Source organism: Cydia amplana, chromosome 12 (genome assembly GCF_948474715.1).
Source record: "Cydia amplana chromosome 12, ilCydAmpl1.1, whole genome shotgun sequence".
Lineage (NCBI taxonomy): Eukaryota > Metazoa > Arthropoda > Insecta > Lepidoptera > Tortricidae > Cydia > Cydia amplana.
This window is the reverse complement of record NC_086080.1, coordinates 1,924,678-1,942,032: the sequence shown is the minus strand read 5'-3', so window position 1 is coordinate 1,942,032 and position 17,355 is coordinate 1,924,678. Positions and strand designations below refer to the sequence as shown.

The following is a 17,355-nucleotide window of genomic DNA, read 5'->3' as shown; positions in this document are numbered from 1 at the left end:
AGACAGAGGCCGGTAAAAACGGTATTGTCACTGAAGAGTGATTTCTTTCGCACAACCAATGTGCGTATTCTCCGATTCTGGTTAGTGCAACGAGATTAAAATCATGATCAAAACATAAATCTAATTCATACTTTAACAGCCATTTCAAAACGAGATTAAAGTCAACACGTGGGATCCCATACAGCAAGCGTCAGACGGTTATCTGATATATCGCTTAGCGTTTCTGTAGGAGACAGTTCCGTACTTAACGATATTTATTTCGACACTGGGGGCTGTATTTTTGTACAGAGAATGCTCATATTAACTGGTTTGACCTAAGGATGGGATGTTCCCGGGAATATTGGGGATTTATTTATATTTATACAAATCGTAATAGTATTGTTTTCAAAATTCAAAATAGCGTTATGCATCGTGACAATAGTCAGTGTAAGTATCTAATAATTTAAAGATAAAGAAAAATTACTACAATATATGTAATTATCATGATATTATTAGAGAGGTTTACAAGGGTAACGGTACGGTTTTGCGGTGTTTCTATGTAACAATATATTATTTTAAATGATCAATAATCATGTGTTATTTAGAAAAGAAAACGACCGAGATTTATTTTATTAATGTCCGTCACAGTTTTCATGTGTCAACTTTCTGTGGTACCTACACCAAAATATTATTAAGGTTGTGTGGAAGAGATCCCTTAAAGGGATAAGATCACCTTTGTGCTGCCACTCCTGTGCAATATTTGTGTCATTGTGTGGTATGTACAATGAAGAGTTAATTCATACACCCGTACATAGGCATATTATTCCCGGCTTCCTAGGAATATTCCCACAGTACATCACTATCCCCGTAGAATGAATGTGGTGCCTAGAGGCCCCGGGGCAATCTCTTTAAGTGGCGGGACCGGGACTTGGCCTTATCGGCTTTATTAGTTATTTATTCCACGAGGTCCCGCGAACGTCCTTCATGTAATTTGCATTGTTTGGTTGCGGGGTTAATGTACCGTGAATTAATTGTGAGAATGTATCCTAGAGCTAATTTCACTTAGCTTATTTGTCGTTCGCGGGAATGAAGCGTAGTTTAAGGGGCCCACTGATTAACAGTCCACCGGACGGTATCGCCCTGTCAGTTAGAACAAAAAGTTGACAGTTCCGAACAACTTACAGGCCGATACCGTCCGGCAGACTGTTAATCAGTGGGCCCCTTTACGCGTCATTCGTATCGCTGCGTATGGACGATTATAATAGAATAGAAATGTATGTTACATTTATCTAAGAAAAACGTACGAAAAAAAGTACCTCGTAAAATTTAATAGATTCGTTTGGGCTTCATAGACAATGCGTCATATGTGGGTTGTAAAAAAAAAACGATTTTATCAAATTTCATTTAGTGACGTTTATAGAATTCTAAGCCTCGTTAAAGAAAGATTACATATAGTTACATCAGTGTCTCACCATAAATTGACATCATTTTCTTGTTTGCTTTGTATTAATATAACATATAATTTAACATATAATTTTAATATTATGTTAAATTATTTTTTTTATTCAAGAATTGTATTATGTAAATTATTAGATATAAGATATAGTTATAAGATTGCTATGCCCTAACAGGGTTCATGTTTGATTCAGAAATGAAATATCTTATCACCTTGTAAAAACAACATGAAGATGCAATAAATATACTGAATACTGAATATTCATAATATTCTTATTCATTTAATCCATTGTTATCATGTTCATCAGTACATATAGATCTTACAATATAGTCTTTGTATGTAGGTACATGATACCCTGCTATTAGGGCATACAATATAGGACATGTTATTTAATAACTAAATATTAAATTTCTAAAACACTAATATTAAATCGTTTCACATCCCTAGCGCTATCACAATCCAATCCAAACCGTGATACATTTAATGCGTTGTTATCGGACTCTTTAAAAGGCCGTCAGACGAGTAGAGCGTGTTTGTGTCTAATCTGGTATCGAGACGGTAGCGCGGTGGTGACACTCCGAGATAACGCCCACAGCTGTGACGGCTGACGGCCTCTTAAGGTACCATTCGAATTCAGACTACGGCAGCATTACTGCTGAAGTATTGCAGCGCGACATAGTTAGTTATAGACTGCAAATGTCAAAACCAATGTTGCTGTCCGGACTTTCAAGATTTGCGACAGCAATGTAGTCGGCAATAATGCCGCCCGTGATGCTGGTGTAGTTTCAATTCAAACGGTATTTTTAATAAAAGCTATACTCACGAATCACCATGGCTCCGCCATTTTGATTTTTTTCCAAAAACTGGCCATTAGACGAGTAGAGCGTCTAATTTGGTAGCAATCGAGACGGTAGCACGGTGGTGACACCCCGAGATAACGCCCACGGCTGACGGCCTCTTAAGACGTACAATTCGAGCTTTAGTTTTTTTTATGGCTTTCCCCTCTTGTGTGTATTGGCAGGAGGTACTTTGCCAATGACGTCAAGTTTTAGTTATTCGATCTGTTTCCAATATGATACCGATGTGTAAGTGTAAACATTGACGGTTTTAGTTTAAGAAATATCACTTTTGGAATGATCAGTGTGCGTTCGAATTGCTCTGTAAGTTTACAAATAACATTCTTTGTGTAATTTATTCATTGGGCAGGTGAGAAACGTGCTGTTTTATGTTTATTCGAGTTTATTTAGGACGACTGAGTTATTGGTATTGGCCGTATGTTTGGGGTCACTGACTTGATAATAGGGATAGCAAATATGAGGTTTTCATCTATTCTTCTCCTTGTATTTGTTAGTTTATAAAAAATATTATCGCGTTCGACCCCCTGGAACAAAACTTGCTACTAGGTACTCATTAAAAATAGTAAAAGAGAGAGCCTGTGACTCCAAGGAGGTCAAACCAAAAAAGATTTTTACATTTCAATCAAACAGCATTATGACCTCAAAACCCAAAAAATAAGTCAAAACCTCTCATTTCCTCACAAAACACACGAGCTCTTTTATTAGTTTCTTACATAGAACTAATGAGATCAACTCGAGGCTTTAACGAGCACCCGTCAATTACGAGATGATCGATGTAAGATTGTTGCGTACTTATTATCTTTCTTTTGCTTATTAGTACGTAATTGACCGAGCACCTAGCGCTAGCGAAGGTCTCCGTTTCAACGTCGCCAATAATACTTTCGTATGTCCGGATGTTCTCCTCTGCAGGTGGCATTTTATTATTACAAGCTTTTAACTTGCAATGGACCATGTAAAGTGTCATTCTATGGAACTTTTTTTTTATTATTAGAAATAGGTAAGCATTTGACCACAATCTCACCTGATGGTAAAGTGCCGATGCAGTCTAGGATGGAACATGCTTACCTAAAATATGTCGATTTAGTCTAAACAAAAGTCACTAGTAAATTGATATTCAGAGACAATCTTAATATGGCGGTTTGTTTAAATAGCAAGTTCCATAGAATGACACTTTTTGTTTGTACGGGTCAAATCTTGCGAGTTGAATTTGACCCACTTCCCGGTTTTCGATGAAGCTGAAAAGCATAGGTACATGTAAGTCGAGTGACAAAGCAATACTATGGTACCATCGAGCTGATCTGATGATGGAGACATAGTAACTCTGTGTAATTGTATTTGGGGTTATTATTGCCTGTGGAAAGAAAAGTACAGTCAGCGATAAAAGCTTGTACGAAAAATATTTTTTTTTGCCATAAACTTTAACCGATTCTCGTGTAATTTTGTGACCAGGCTCGGTAGTTAGATGGAATTATTCTCTCGGAAAATGAATGGATTTTCTGAATATAAACTTGATATAAACGTAGTATTTACAGTTTGAGCGCCAGCAGACTAAGTACCTTAATCAAGTTTTATCAAATTGCAATTATCCTCATAACTTGAAAGCCTACAAGAATGCGCTCGATAATGCGAAACTCTTAACTCATATCAGATAAACGATGATAATTATTTCAAGGCAATTATCAGATTGAAAACACAGACAGCTAAGTAGGTAGCAGTTAGTAACACGGTCGAGATTATCACAATAAGTAGGCTGATCAATTAATTTTGATAAGCAATAGCCGATTTTCGTTTAATTCTTCCTTTTATAGATGCTCTTCTCTGATGAAGGAAAACTCATTAAATTTTTTATAGTATTCTTTTGCAATTAATTCAAAATTCAAACTAAGTATAATATTTAAAAGTTTCGCGTTTTGAACACTTATTAACTCAAATGTATAGACGGGTCTATTACGAAATTTATTTTATTTACCGACATTTCGACACAGGTTTCACTGGTCGGGATCGCGGCTAACTCAAACTAAGTAAGTAAGTAAGTTAAACAATAGCTGTTACTCTTTGTGTTGTGTTCTACAATTTGGAAGTTAAAGTTGACCACCCCCGCATATAAGATTGTTTGCATTGCGGGGAGTGAATAAATCTGATTGGAATTTTAAAAACAACCGTATTTAATTCATAAGCAGCCTTTTCTATCCGCTACCACAGTAATAATCCGCAACAACGCTATCAGGATTATCCCAACAGGTTGCGCAACTTTGATAAGCGGAATGAGGCAATTTTAGTTGAAATGCTTGTTTGGATTAACATGCATAGTTTGTTAGGCTATGTTTGGCTATGGGCTATGGGATTAAGCCGTAACGGCCGTATTTGCTAATCCTGCCAATTTGATGCGGTAAATTTTCATTTTAATAGCATTACAGTTGTTAATTTAATTTACCTTAAATGTCTATACAGGGTAAATTGCTAATCGAACAATATACAGTGTTTCCTGTAACAGGAGAAATAAATTAAACAGTAGGCTATACTCCTCAAACTGACCAACATTTGTTCAGCAACTTTTAAAAATAACTTATGTTTTGATTTTTATTACACTTTAAAGTTTATTCTAAGACGCAATGTATTGCAAATTTTGTTATGTTTAAAGCGTGACAATCAACGTCAAACACACAGATGTCAGCGTACATTCAAGGCAATATTTATTTTGTATAAAAAAGAGGAAGTCTAAAGAATTCATAATGTTTAAAAGTTTTATAATTTGACGAGTATAACATATGTTTTAATTATTTACTCGTGTTACAGGCAACACCCTGTATTGTATAGTTTGTAGAATTTGTAGAATTTGTAGAAGTTGATCGACCAAATAACGTACTACTTAAAATAACGAAAATCACATGACGGCAACATCACGTTTGTTGTATGGGAGCCCCACTTAAATATTTATTTTATTTTGTTTTAAGTATTTGCTGTTATAGCGGCAACAGAAATACATGTTGTGTGAAAATTTCAACTGTCTAGCTATCACGGTTCATGAGGTAGACGTCTGTCTATCTCATGAACCGTAACAACCTGGTGACAGACAGACGGACAGATGGACAGTGGAGTCTTAGGGTCCCGTTTTTACCCTTTGGGTACAGATCCCTAAAAATGTTTTGTTTACGAGGAACTAAATGGTGATAACTAGGAAAAGATAGGTACGGTACGATAAATGTAGAATGTCTTTTGACATTGTGATCATGAGTTTCATCCTGGTGACAGACAGACGGACAGACGGACGGACAGCGGAGTCTTAGAAATAGGGTTCCGTTTTTACCCTTAGTACGTAGAATTATTATTATACGCATACCAAATAATTACAGTTACACTAAGTACACAACTGAACTCATAAATGCTCAGGTCAACCTCTCACCCGCCTTCAGGCAATCCTATTATAGCAAATGGCTAATTCAATATGATTTTGATTGTTGTCTAGATTGCATTCCCTTAGCCCTGGGCAGAGCATTCCTTATCTAGTATCTATGCTGGGCACAGACATATAGTCTGACTAGAGTCCGTCTAAGCCAGGGCTGTACCTGTAAATATCTTACCGGTAAGAAGATGGAATGAACTTTTATGGTTTTATGTAAGCTTAGTAATATGTCGGCATGTACTGCGAATACTAAATCGGCGAGACGGGCCGGGCCGGTAACGAAATCTCAGAAAGTTAATACGGATAATACGGAAGTCCCTTTCTAACAAAAGCTGTCAAAAAGTGACATCCACTTCTATTACAAGTTACAAGCTTTTGAGAAACGGGCCCCAGGTCTTTACACTGAGGCCTGTTTACACACTGATTAGTGTTTGATGCGAGTTCATACATTTGCGACTAAACGCAAGAAGCAAGCAGCAAATGTATGAACTCGCAATAAGCACTAATCAATGTGTAAACAAGCCCCAATTTGAAGGCCAGCCACACCTACCCGTATTGACCTCACATGTGGGGTCTAATCTATATAATATGTCTGTGGCTCGGACATAATAGCCACAGGCCGATCTAAATGGGAACGCCCACCCTATGTCTAGATTGATCCTAACAATCAGATCCGCTCCGATTGTAAGCGGCGGTACGGGCTAATAAGGGGCTGAAAGGAACTTAAACTTATCAAAAAGTAAACAAAGTAACTTGAATTAAATCTTTTTGCATGTCTTATCCTTCGAACAGTGTAAACCTGCGGGCTCAGCACGGTTCCATTTTTATCGACTATCACTATGCCCGTCACTTTCGCACTTACATACTTGTTTGAACGTGACAGGCATGGTGATAAACGATAAAAATGCGACCGTGCTACTAGAGCTGTGGTAGGTTCCAACTTTTTAGACTGTTCGAAGGGTAAACCTGTGGTAAGGATGTAAATACAAAAACCGGCCAAGTACGAGTCGGACTCGCGTTCCAAGGGTTCTGTACATTAAGTCCGACTCACGCTTGACTGCACATTTCTAATAGGTTACTGTCATCTATAGGTAAATAACTATTTAGTGTATTTATTTCGTAATTTTAGACCCTGTAGTTTCGGAGATAAAAGGGGGGGGGGAATGTTCGGGCAGACAAACAGACAGACGCAGTGAGACAGAGTGATTCTATAAGGGTTCCGTTTATTCATTTTGAGGTACTGAACCCTAAAAACGATAAAAATCTACAGATTGTCCTTATATGTATAAATGAAGTTTGAATGAAGCTATATACGGGCTATCATACTTCCCCTCCCCTCTTACCAAGTTTAAAGAGTAAGCACTAACTATAAAGAAAAGAAAGAACAAAGGAATGCATTAAAGTTACCTACTTAAGAGGATCGCGTCGACAAAAGTAGCTATTTAAACGGCTACTTATCTCCGAAGAGGGTTCTTTAATGCTAAAAAGCTCAGTCTTTAATCCCTTTTCTAAACGATATCAAGGAATAATTCAATTTCCTGGCCAATAATTGCAATGGGGCCACAGATTATGTACATAAGATTCTGCATTACGAAGACTCGAGGATTACCTAGTACTAGTACACAAGTTAATATTACGAACCTCAACTGATTAGTTGCATCATGAGATGAATTATGTATGTTTTGTAATATTATAAGTACAATTTGCTAGTAAATACTAAGCCATAAAATACCTTTAAAGCAACTCGTTGACGTCCAAAGGACTCTATTTCCACCAATTTCTCTATTATTAAAACTATAAGAGCATGAAAAGCGAATAACTTCCGTCTTGTCTACAAACATTTTTATAATACTTTAAACTCTTGCGTTTTGTACACATATTTAATTACACAAACGGGTCTACCACGATATAGTTTCATTGTTTTTACCTTAAATCGCGGTAGACCCGTTTGTGTAACTAAATATGTGTACAAACATTTTTAACGCGCCGTTACTACTATGTACACTTTACAACGCCACTGAAGTAAGCCAAAATTAGTACGTACAAAAGCGCTAATGAGTAGAATCAACGAGTCGAGCGTGCTATAATGCATCGTCTAGTAACAAGTGATCTGTGAATGGGACCAACCCCGGGAAAGCTTAATGATTGATGAGGTAGGGTAAAAAATAAATTATGGACGGGACCTACGAGGGGTGTTCAATATATTCTCGGTATGAGAATGAAAACAAACAAGTACGAAAAGTTTGATATTTTTATTTTTCAATATACTCCCCCCCTATGTTCATACACTTAAAAGATCGATCAATTATTTTTTTTAATCCTGCATAAAAATATTTTTTATCTTTGGTGTAAAAATGCTCCTCCACTGCCGCCTTCAATGCTTCATCATCAGAAAATTTATTTCCACGCAGATCCTTTTTAAGATTGGGGAACAAAAAGAAGTCGCTGGGGGCTAAGTCCGGACTATACGGTGGGTGAGTAACAGTTTCAAACCCACATTCAACAATAGCTGCCTTGGCAATATGAGCAGTATGGACGGGGGCGTTGTCATGCAGAAGCATAACACCTTTGGTTAACTTTCCTCGCCTCTTTTCTTTGATTGCATCCTTTAATTGACGTAGAATGTTAGCGTAGTACTGTCCTGTGATATTTACACCTTTTTCTTTATAATCGATCAGTAATACTCCTTCACAATCCCAAAATATCGTGGCCATGACCTTGCCAGCTGAAGGGATGACCTTGAACTTCTTGGGATGAGCTGAACCCTTAATGTGCCACTGCATGGACTCTTGTTTACTCTCTGGGTCATAATGATGAACCCAGGTTTCATCTCCAGTAACTATTCTTTGCAGCACCTCATCAGGATTTTCACCGCACAGGTCAATAAAATCGGAACAACAAGCTACACGCATGTCTTTTTGAAGCCGAGTCAGCATTCGCGGAACCCATCTTGCACTTACTTTTGACATATTAAGATGGTCATGGATAATATCATGTACGGTACCAATAGAGAGATTGGTTACTTGTGCTATAGATTTTACCTTCACTCGACCATCTTCCAATATAAGTTTTTCCACTTTATCAATATTTTCTTATGAAGTAGCTACTACAGGCCGGCCAGGTCTAGGGTCGTCTTCAACACTCTCCCTTCCACGTTTAAACTCGCTTGACCACTTTTGAATGGTAGATAAAGAAGGAGCAGACTCACGGTAAACACAATCCATTTCCTCTTTTATGGTTTTTTGATTTTTACCCTGTTTTGTCAAGAATTTTATCACGCATCGATGTTCTAATTTAGTTAACATTGTCAATTCCCACATGATGTTCATGTTTGTTCAGCAATTGCAGAAAAACAAAAGAACATCTCGGTTCGAATTATACTTTTTTTTAATGTCAATGAATAAACCTTAGCGGCCAGTAACGAAAGAAATTTTAGAAGAGGTTGTAAGATATCAATACCGAGAATATTTTGAACGCCCCTCGTATTTATCCGATTAAATTTTTAATCTGGATCATTTGATATTTTCCACCCTTCCCTCGATTAGTATAGGTACCTAATACTTAATGCCATTGAGGGTGGATTTTAATAGGGCTTTTGTAGGGCTTTAATTAATATTTCATTAAACAGCGTGTTTCAAATTTGACAGCTTCCCTACTGGTTTGATGTAAGTTAAATGTCCTTTTTAGTAAGTTTTTTTAACAGTACCTAATTTATGCACAAAAGAATACCTTAATGTACAAAAAAGCGGCCAAGTGCGAGTCGGACTCGCCCATGAAGGGTTCCGTATTTAGGCGATTTATGACGTATTAAAAAAAACTACTTGCTAGATCTCGTTCAAACCAATTTTCGGTGGAAGTTTACATGGTAATGTACATCATATATTTTTTTTAGTTTTATCATTCTCTTATTTTAGAAGTTAGGGGGGGGGGACACACATTTTACCACTTTGGAAGTGTCTCTCGCGCAAACTATTCAGTTTAGAAAAAAAATGATATTAGGAACCTCAATATCATTTTTGAAGACCTATCCCATACCCCACACGTATGTATGGGTTTGATGAAAAAAAAAATTTGAGTTTTAGTTCAAAGTATGGGGAACCCCAAAAATTAATTGTTTTTTTTCTATTTTTGTGTGAAAATCTTAATGCGGTTCACAGAATACATCTACTTACCAAGTTTTAACAGTATAGTTCTTATAGTTTCGGAGAAAAGTGGCTGTGACATACGGACGGACAGACAGACGGACAGACAGACGGACAGACAGACAGACATGACGAATCTATAAGGGTTCCGTTTTTTGCCATTTGGCTACGGAACCCTAAAAAGTGAACTTAATGAGGCATTCTCTACCGGTCAACCTTAAATTATAGTATGGTCAGTATGAGTACTTCTATTTATGGGCATTTTTACACTTTTTACTAAAAAGATGTAATAAAAAAATTCACGCTTTTTATTTAGTTGCGCGCCCATTCTAATAAATAAAACTGTATATTTTGTTTCTAATATCATATGCATCCAAGATTTCAACCAGGAGCGACAATCATATCTTAATCCAATCTTGATTAAATAATATTAGCATATTCGTCAATCTATCTCACTCGCACCAATATATATGTGCGAGCGAAATGCACTAAGAGTTCCCACAGGCTCAATTAAACGTCAAAGCAATTTATCAAGAGAGCTGAGACGGCATAATGCCGTGTTGACCGAGTACACATCAGACGGGGAATATAACCCTCTAGGACACAGATCACCCGCCCACTAGACGGAGCAAGGAGACTAGAGTTTCTGGGTGCCCTGAAAACCAGCGTCGTGACACTGTCTCATTCTCAGTGACAATTGGGATACCTACTTCTGGAGTGATTGTATGTATTCCGTCCGCGAGCGTATATTTCTTAGATTTTCAATCGTAGGAAAAAAAACTATTTGCTTTTGATTGCTGAAACTAGAAGCCGCTGCTTTGTCGATGAATTTATCAATTTTGTTCGATGTTCGAGAAAAACGCAAATGGACGGAGTATCCCCTATGACGGAATTAGCCACATTGACCTTAAAGAAAGAGTGGTAATGGTAACTCCCAGTCTGGCGAAAGTCTCCTTATAAAAATCGTTGTATGAAGTTTAAGCTAGCTGGTATGGCGGATATATATATCTTGCTCTAACAGCGGCATCCCTTTCTCACTTACCTTCACATCCGCCATTGTCCGCCATGATTTATGTTTACTGTTCGCCGGGCTTTTTGAACCGTGCATTTTTGTGTTTAAAATCTGTTGATATTTACTGATTTGACGTAACAGTTACGACCATAACTTGGTTTGAGTCCGTGAATGTGTACCTATTATGTGATCTAAAGCAAATATGCACTACAAAACGTGTGAGATTTGCGGTTTAAAGGCCGGTCGTGTTGGTGGACTTGGTGGTTGGTGGTCAAAAACGAACATTTATGGCTAAATCTCCATTGGATGAAGATAGGTAAGTTCAAAAATCTATTTGTTTTTCTACATAAAACACATAACGCAACATGTGTCTTTAGAAATTAAAAGAAATTCTTCTTCTTCTTTAGGTGCCATATCCTCTACGGATGTCGGCTACCACAGTCCGGAACTCTTCTCTATTTGCAGTTTTTCTGCCTAGCGTGGCAGCGTCGATTCCCGTCCAACTCCTAAGGTTATCCATCCAGGTTGTTTTTCTTTTTCCTCTGCCCCTTTTCCCTTCGATTTTTCCCTCTATTATCCCTTTAACAATATTATATTTGTCATGTCTGTATATATGTCCAAAGTAAGCGGTTTTTCTTTTCATTATTTAAAAGAAATTCTGGAATAAAATAATATCATTGTAAAAGTTAGTGCGGTAAGTACCCAGATAATATCGATATTTTTTCTGACCAGTTCTTAGGTCCATGTTATTGAAAAATGTTTTGGTTTCCCTTGCCATGGGTATATATAAATAGAAAGAGACGAGCAAAAACACTACTTGACTAAAATAACCCGAGTATAATATCTTTCTATTAATATCGAAAAAAATTGCTCCTTTCCAGGTGTAAAAGATGGGTTCAAGTGACGGGTAATGAAGATTTAGCCTATGTGCCTATTGAAAATCAAGCAACCATGACTGACCAACTGCTGAGGCGACTAAGCCTCTTATTAATCAGAAACGAATGCCGAATTAAAAATAGATCTTTCGCGGAATTAGAAGACCCCTTAGTAGACACTGTAAAAAAAGGTCAATAACAGGGTATATCAAAGTAGTAAATATTATTTTAAAAGATCTAATAAAATTAATTAATTAAAAAGAAAACTGTTGTTATCATTTATTACAATCATACTTTTCGTAACTTCTAAGTAAAAAAATAGTAGTTACGAAAAGTACTTATTGCGAAAGTTTAATAATTAGTCTAAAAGCAACGCAATTTTTTTTTCAAATTATCGATATCGATAAAAATATCTAACAGTGAGTGAAGCACATCCCTTTTTGTTGCTCATGTTGGCAGCAGTGCCGTCCACATCTGCTGTCATAATTTCTGTCCTATTGGTACAGGATTCTAGCATACGCTTCATACTACTCAGAATTTCAGGTGGCTAGTATGGAAGTCCCGTCTCTTAAAACGTAGTGATTATATTCTCTTTGGTAACTCCATACATCAGTTTTTTTACCAAAAGGCGACTTATTTCTTAGTCGACATCTAGCGTCAAATAGCGGAATTTATCAGCACTGTTAGTTGAAAATAATAGATGTCGCGACGAACGAAAACTCTAATGCTCAACAATTTTCACCGGAACTCTATTTGGAACTCCTTCTGCTTGAGAGCTTTTCTTTTAATAACTTTATTTTCTTTTCCTTTTGTAAGAATTTGATATGTTTTCTGAAAGAGCTACGATTTTGTATGATTCCATGTACATATGTATATTTTCTAAATCAAATTTCTATTACACCTTATGTGTATAATTGCATGAATTCTATAGTAATTTAAATTGTATTTTTTCCCTTATTTTCTCGTAATGCATGTTAATTATAAGATGTAATTATTTTTGAAAAGATGTGTCCCGCCGAGTTTGTTGCCGGTCCCATATTGGGATACCCTCCTCCAATTGAGGGGGGATTTAAATCTTCTCGGGGCAGAGGTGTAGGGTTGGAGCCGGTCTACCTAGCTTTATTTGACGTTCATAAGCGCATTGCAATTATGCCTACTTGAATAAACTATCTTTTATCTTATCTTATCTTTATCTTTAATAAAATACTTCTTACCTAATGAGGGGTCTACGTGAGGCAGTCAATGAGTTCTCAACTGTATTGTATAATTGCAAAAGCAACCCTATTTTCTGCAGAACATAAATCAATATTGCTTATCTACACAGACGTGATGACTTGAGAGCTGGTGGAAATGAAATGAAATGCGTCGCTTAAGTGTCTCTCGGCGGCCTTTACCCAAAAGTCGTATCTCTATACGAGTTTCATAGTAAGATACGACCTTTCAGTTTCATGGTAGGTAGCAAATATTTGCGTTCTATTATCTTTGACACGCGGCAGTGTGGGTAGGAAAACTTGTATGAAAAGACGTGCAGTATTTTAGTGAAGTGAGGTATGCGAAGTATATTATTCAGGAGAAGCTATGCGGGCCAGTTGCCCAAAATTAACAGTTTTGAATAATTCACGGTTAGTTTCACACCCACCCGCTATCTTCAGTTACTCGTGAACAAGATGCACGCAGTTACATGTAAGGGCCCGGCCACATGTGCGCGGTGCGGCACCGCCGCCGCCGCGCGGCGCGGCACCGCAGAAATCTGCGGCGCCGCAAACCGCTCTGCGGCGACGCCCGCCGCAACGCAAAATTTTGCGGTGCCGCGCCGCGGCGCCGCAAAGCGGTGCGCGTCGCCGCGCGCGGTGCCGCGCGCGGTCCCGCAGCGCGGTGCGCGGCGCCGCGCGCGGTGCCGCAAAGCGGTGAGTTTCGCCGCGCGCGGTGCCGCCAAGCGGCGTGCGGCGCCGCGTGTGATGCCACGCTGCATAGTAAAGAATAAAATTCGACTACCAGTTGTTTAATCAGACATGGATCCCTTCACACGTGTTCTGCTCTTGCTGTTGTTATAGCGATAGCGGTTCGCCAAAAAACGCTGTAAATGGTGTTAAAGGTATCAAAATCGGTACGATTGATCTTTAGGACATTTGAAACAATTTGACCCGAAGCACCAACAAATAAAAAAACGAGAGGAGTTATGACGTCATCTTTTTTTGTATGAAATTAAAAAAAAATTGTTTAGAAACCTATCGTGTGTAGTATTAAACGAAAGGGCTTTCTAAGACGGTTCCAAAAATATATCACATCATTACATTTGAGTATTTTTTTTTTTTAATTATAATAAAAATATTTTTTAAAACATACCAAGTTTGGGTTTCTCCAGATACAATACCGTTAAAATTTTTTTTGTTAAATATACCTCAAATTATACCTAATATCCCCATATCTAATTCTAATAAAGCAATTTTGAAAATATTTACATTTAGTATATTTGTTTTAATTTTTTCTACTCCCGTACCTTTATTTGTCATTTAAAAGGTCATCTCATACACACACCTTTAAACCCCTATGTTATAGTTGTCAAGACAAGTCTTTAGTCTATTCCCCAAAAAAGTATTTGTGCATACACGCAGTATCTTTTTGGTACTTTTACGATACTTCGTGTAATCACCACTTAAAAAATATTGTATTAAATACATTGTTGCCAACCTAATTTTAATTGATTGATGAGTACTAAGTGCATAGTAGAAACAATAAAATTCCTTCAGAAGTCAGAAACGCGCATGTGACACCCGTAATATAGCAAGATCCATAGACTACGAACACCGCTTAGCGTTGCTTGTTAGTCTCCATAGGCTACTGTGGCCAAAATCGAGAAAAAAAAAACTATCCAAAATTGTAATTTAACTAAGAGCAAGTACCAGGGCCTCACGAGTTACTAGAAGGTGTCGCTGACCATCCGGCCGTGGGGCGCGGGGCGCGGTGGCCGGGTCGCGTATCTTAGCTGTATACTTTTGGTTTGTTTACCTACATATATGTCCTATATGATTCCACTTGTTTAAAGTATTATTTTTGTTGAATGAAAAATATTTGTTAAATTTACAATTTTTAATATTTAAAGGTGAGATTTTTCAGTTAATTCTTACATAAATAATTTTTACTACGAATTATAGATTCCGAGATATAAGCGACTTTCTGGAAAACCGTTATACTTATATTAATTTTATGCTTTCTATTTAAATATTTAATTGAGAAATTCATAGATCACACTTTGTAAAATTGAAAAATTAAAAAAAAGTACTTCATGTAATTATTTTCAAAATTGCTTTCTTAGTGTTAGATACCTAATATCCTCGTAGGATATTAGGTATAATTTGAGGTATATTTTACAAAAAAATATTGAACGGTATTGTATCTGGAGAAGCCCAAACTTGGTATGTTTTGAAAATTATTTTTATTATAATTAAAAAAAAGCGGCCAAGTGCGAGCCGGACTCGCCCATGAAGGGTTCCGTATTTAGGCGATTTATGACGTATTAAAAAAAACTACTTGCTAGATCTCGTTCAAACCAATTTTCGGTTGAAGTTTACATGGTAATGTACATCATATATTTTTTTTAGTTTTATCATTCTCTTATTTTAGAAGTTAGGGGGGGGGGACACACATTTTACCACTTTGGAAGTGTCTCTCGCGCAAACTATTCAGTTTAGAAAAAAATGATATTAGAAACCTCAATATCATTTTTGAAGACCTATCCATAGATACCCCACACGTATGGGTTTGATGAATAAAAAAATTTTTGAGTTTCAGTTCGAAGTATGGGGAACCCCAAAAATTTATTGTGTTTTTTCTATTTTTGTGTGAAAATCTTAATGCGGTTCACAGAATACATCTACTTACCAAGTTTCAACAGTATAGTTCTTATAGTTTCGGAGAAAAGTGGCTGTGACATACGGACGGACAGACAGACGGACAGACAGACAGACAGACAGACAGACATGACGAATCTATAAGGGTTCCGTTTTTTGCCATTTGGCTACGGAACCCTAAAAACCGGCCAAGTGCGAGTCGGACTCGCGTTCCAAGGGTTCCGCGCATTACACAATTTTTAACAATATGTTTTGTTTAATGAAAAGTCAGTAAAATGTCTTTAAAAAACCCGTAGGGGCCGGATCAAAAACTAAGTACTTAAGTCCGACTCACGCTTGACTGCATATTTCTAATAGGTTTTCCTGTCATTTATAGGTAAAGAACTATTTAGTGTATTTTTTCAATATTGTAGACCCAGTACCTAGTTTCAGAGATAAGGGGGGGAAAGGGTCATTTTTTGCCTATTTTCTTGAATAACTGCTAAACTATTTATCTTAAAATTATCATTCCAAAGTTTAATTAATAATTAAATTAATAAACTTTATTTTGAAACACTTTTAGGTACAGAAATTTACAAACTTTTCTCAAAATGAGCTCTTTCATTTGATATGTAACACGATATCTTAGTTTGAAAAACTTTATTTTTTAATTTGCTCTTTTACCTCCCAAAAGTGGCCTACATATTTAAAATTCATTTGTTTACGTTACATATATGTCCGTCTTTGGGTCACAAACTTACATAGGTATGTGTGCCAAATTTTAACTTCATTAAAAGTGAGTAAAATGTCTTTAAAAACCCCGTAGGGGTCGGATCAAAATCTAAGTACTTAAGTCCGACTCACGCTCGACTGCACATTTCTAATAGGTTTTCCTGTCATCTATAGGTAAAGAACTATTCAGTGTAATTTTTTCAAAATTTTAGTCCAGTACTTTCAGAGATAAAGGGGAGGAATGGTAATTTTTTGCCTATTTTCTTGAATAACTGCCAAACTATTTATCTTAAAATTATAAAAAAAATATATTTGAGATTCTCAAAATGAGCTCTTTCATTTGATACACACACGATATATTTTGAATAACTTTATTTTTTTATTTGCTCTTTTACCCCCAAAAAGTGGCCTCCATATTTAAAATTCATTTGTGTACGTTACATGTTCGTCTTTGGATCACAAACTTACATATGTGTGCCAAATTTCAACTTATTGAAAAGTGAGTAAAATGTCTTTAAAAAACCCGTAGGGGTCGGATCAAAAACTAGTACTTAAGTCCGACTCACGCTTGACTGCACATTTCTAATAGGTTTTCCTGTCATCTATAGGTTAAGAACTATTTAGTGTATTTTTTTAAATATTTTAGACCCAGTACCTAGTTTCAGAGATAAGGGGGGGAAAGGGTCATTTTGTGCCTATTTTCTTGAATAACTGCTAAACTATTTATCTTAAAATGATCATTCCAAAGTTTAATTAATAATTAAATTAATAAACTTTATTTTGAAACACTTTTAGGTACAGAAATTTACAAACTTTTCTCAAAATGAGCTCTTTCATTTGATATGTAACACGATATCTTAGTTTGAAAAACTTTATTTTTTAATTTGCTCTTTTACCTCCCAAAAGTGGCCTACATATTTAAAATTCATTTGTTTACGTTACATATATGTCCGTCTTTGGGTCACAAACTTACATAGGTATGTGTGCCAAATTATAACTTCATTAAAAGTGAGTAAAATGTCTTTAAAAACCCCGTAGGGGTCGGATCAAAATCTAAGTACTTAAGTCC

At 36.6% G+C, this 17,355-nt stretch overlaps 1 protein-coding gene and 1 long non-coding RNA gene across 2 annotated transcripts in view; both read right to left on the bottom strand.

The window, feature by feature from the left end:
• The window catches only part of LOC134652810 (G-protein coupled receptor Mth2-like), a 125,488-nt gene that overhangs the window by 29,398 nt on the left and 78,735 nt on the right, over positions 1 to 17,355 (bottom strand). The gene's annotated exons all lie outside the window — the stretch shown is intronic.
• The window catches only part of LOC134652871 (uncharacterized), a 50,636-nt gene continuing 42,906 nt past the window's right edge, over positions 9,626 to 17,355 (bottom strand). The window contains exon 2 of the long non-coding RNA XR_010097219.1: positions 9,626 to 9,719. This is a non-coding gene — a long non-coding RNA (uncharacterized LOC134652871). The remainder of the gene's footprint in view (positions 9,720 to 17,355) is intronic.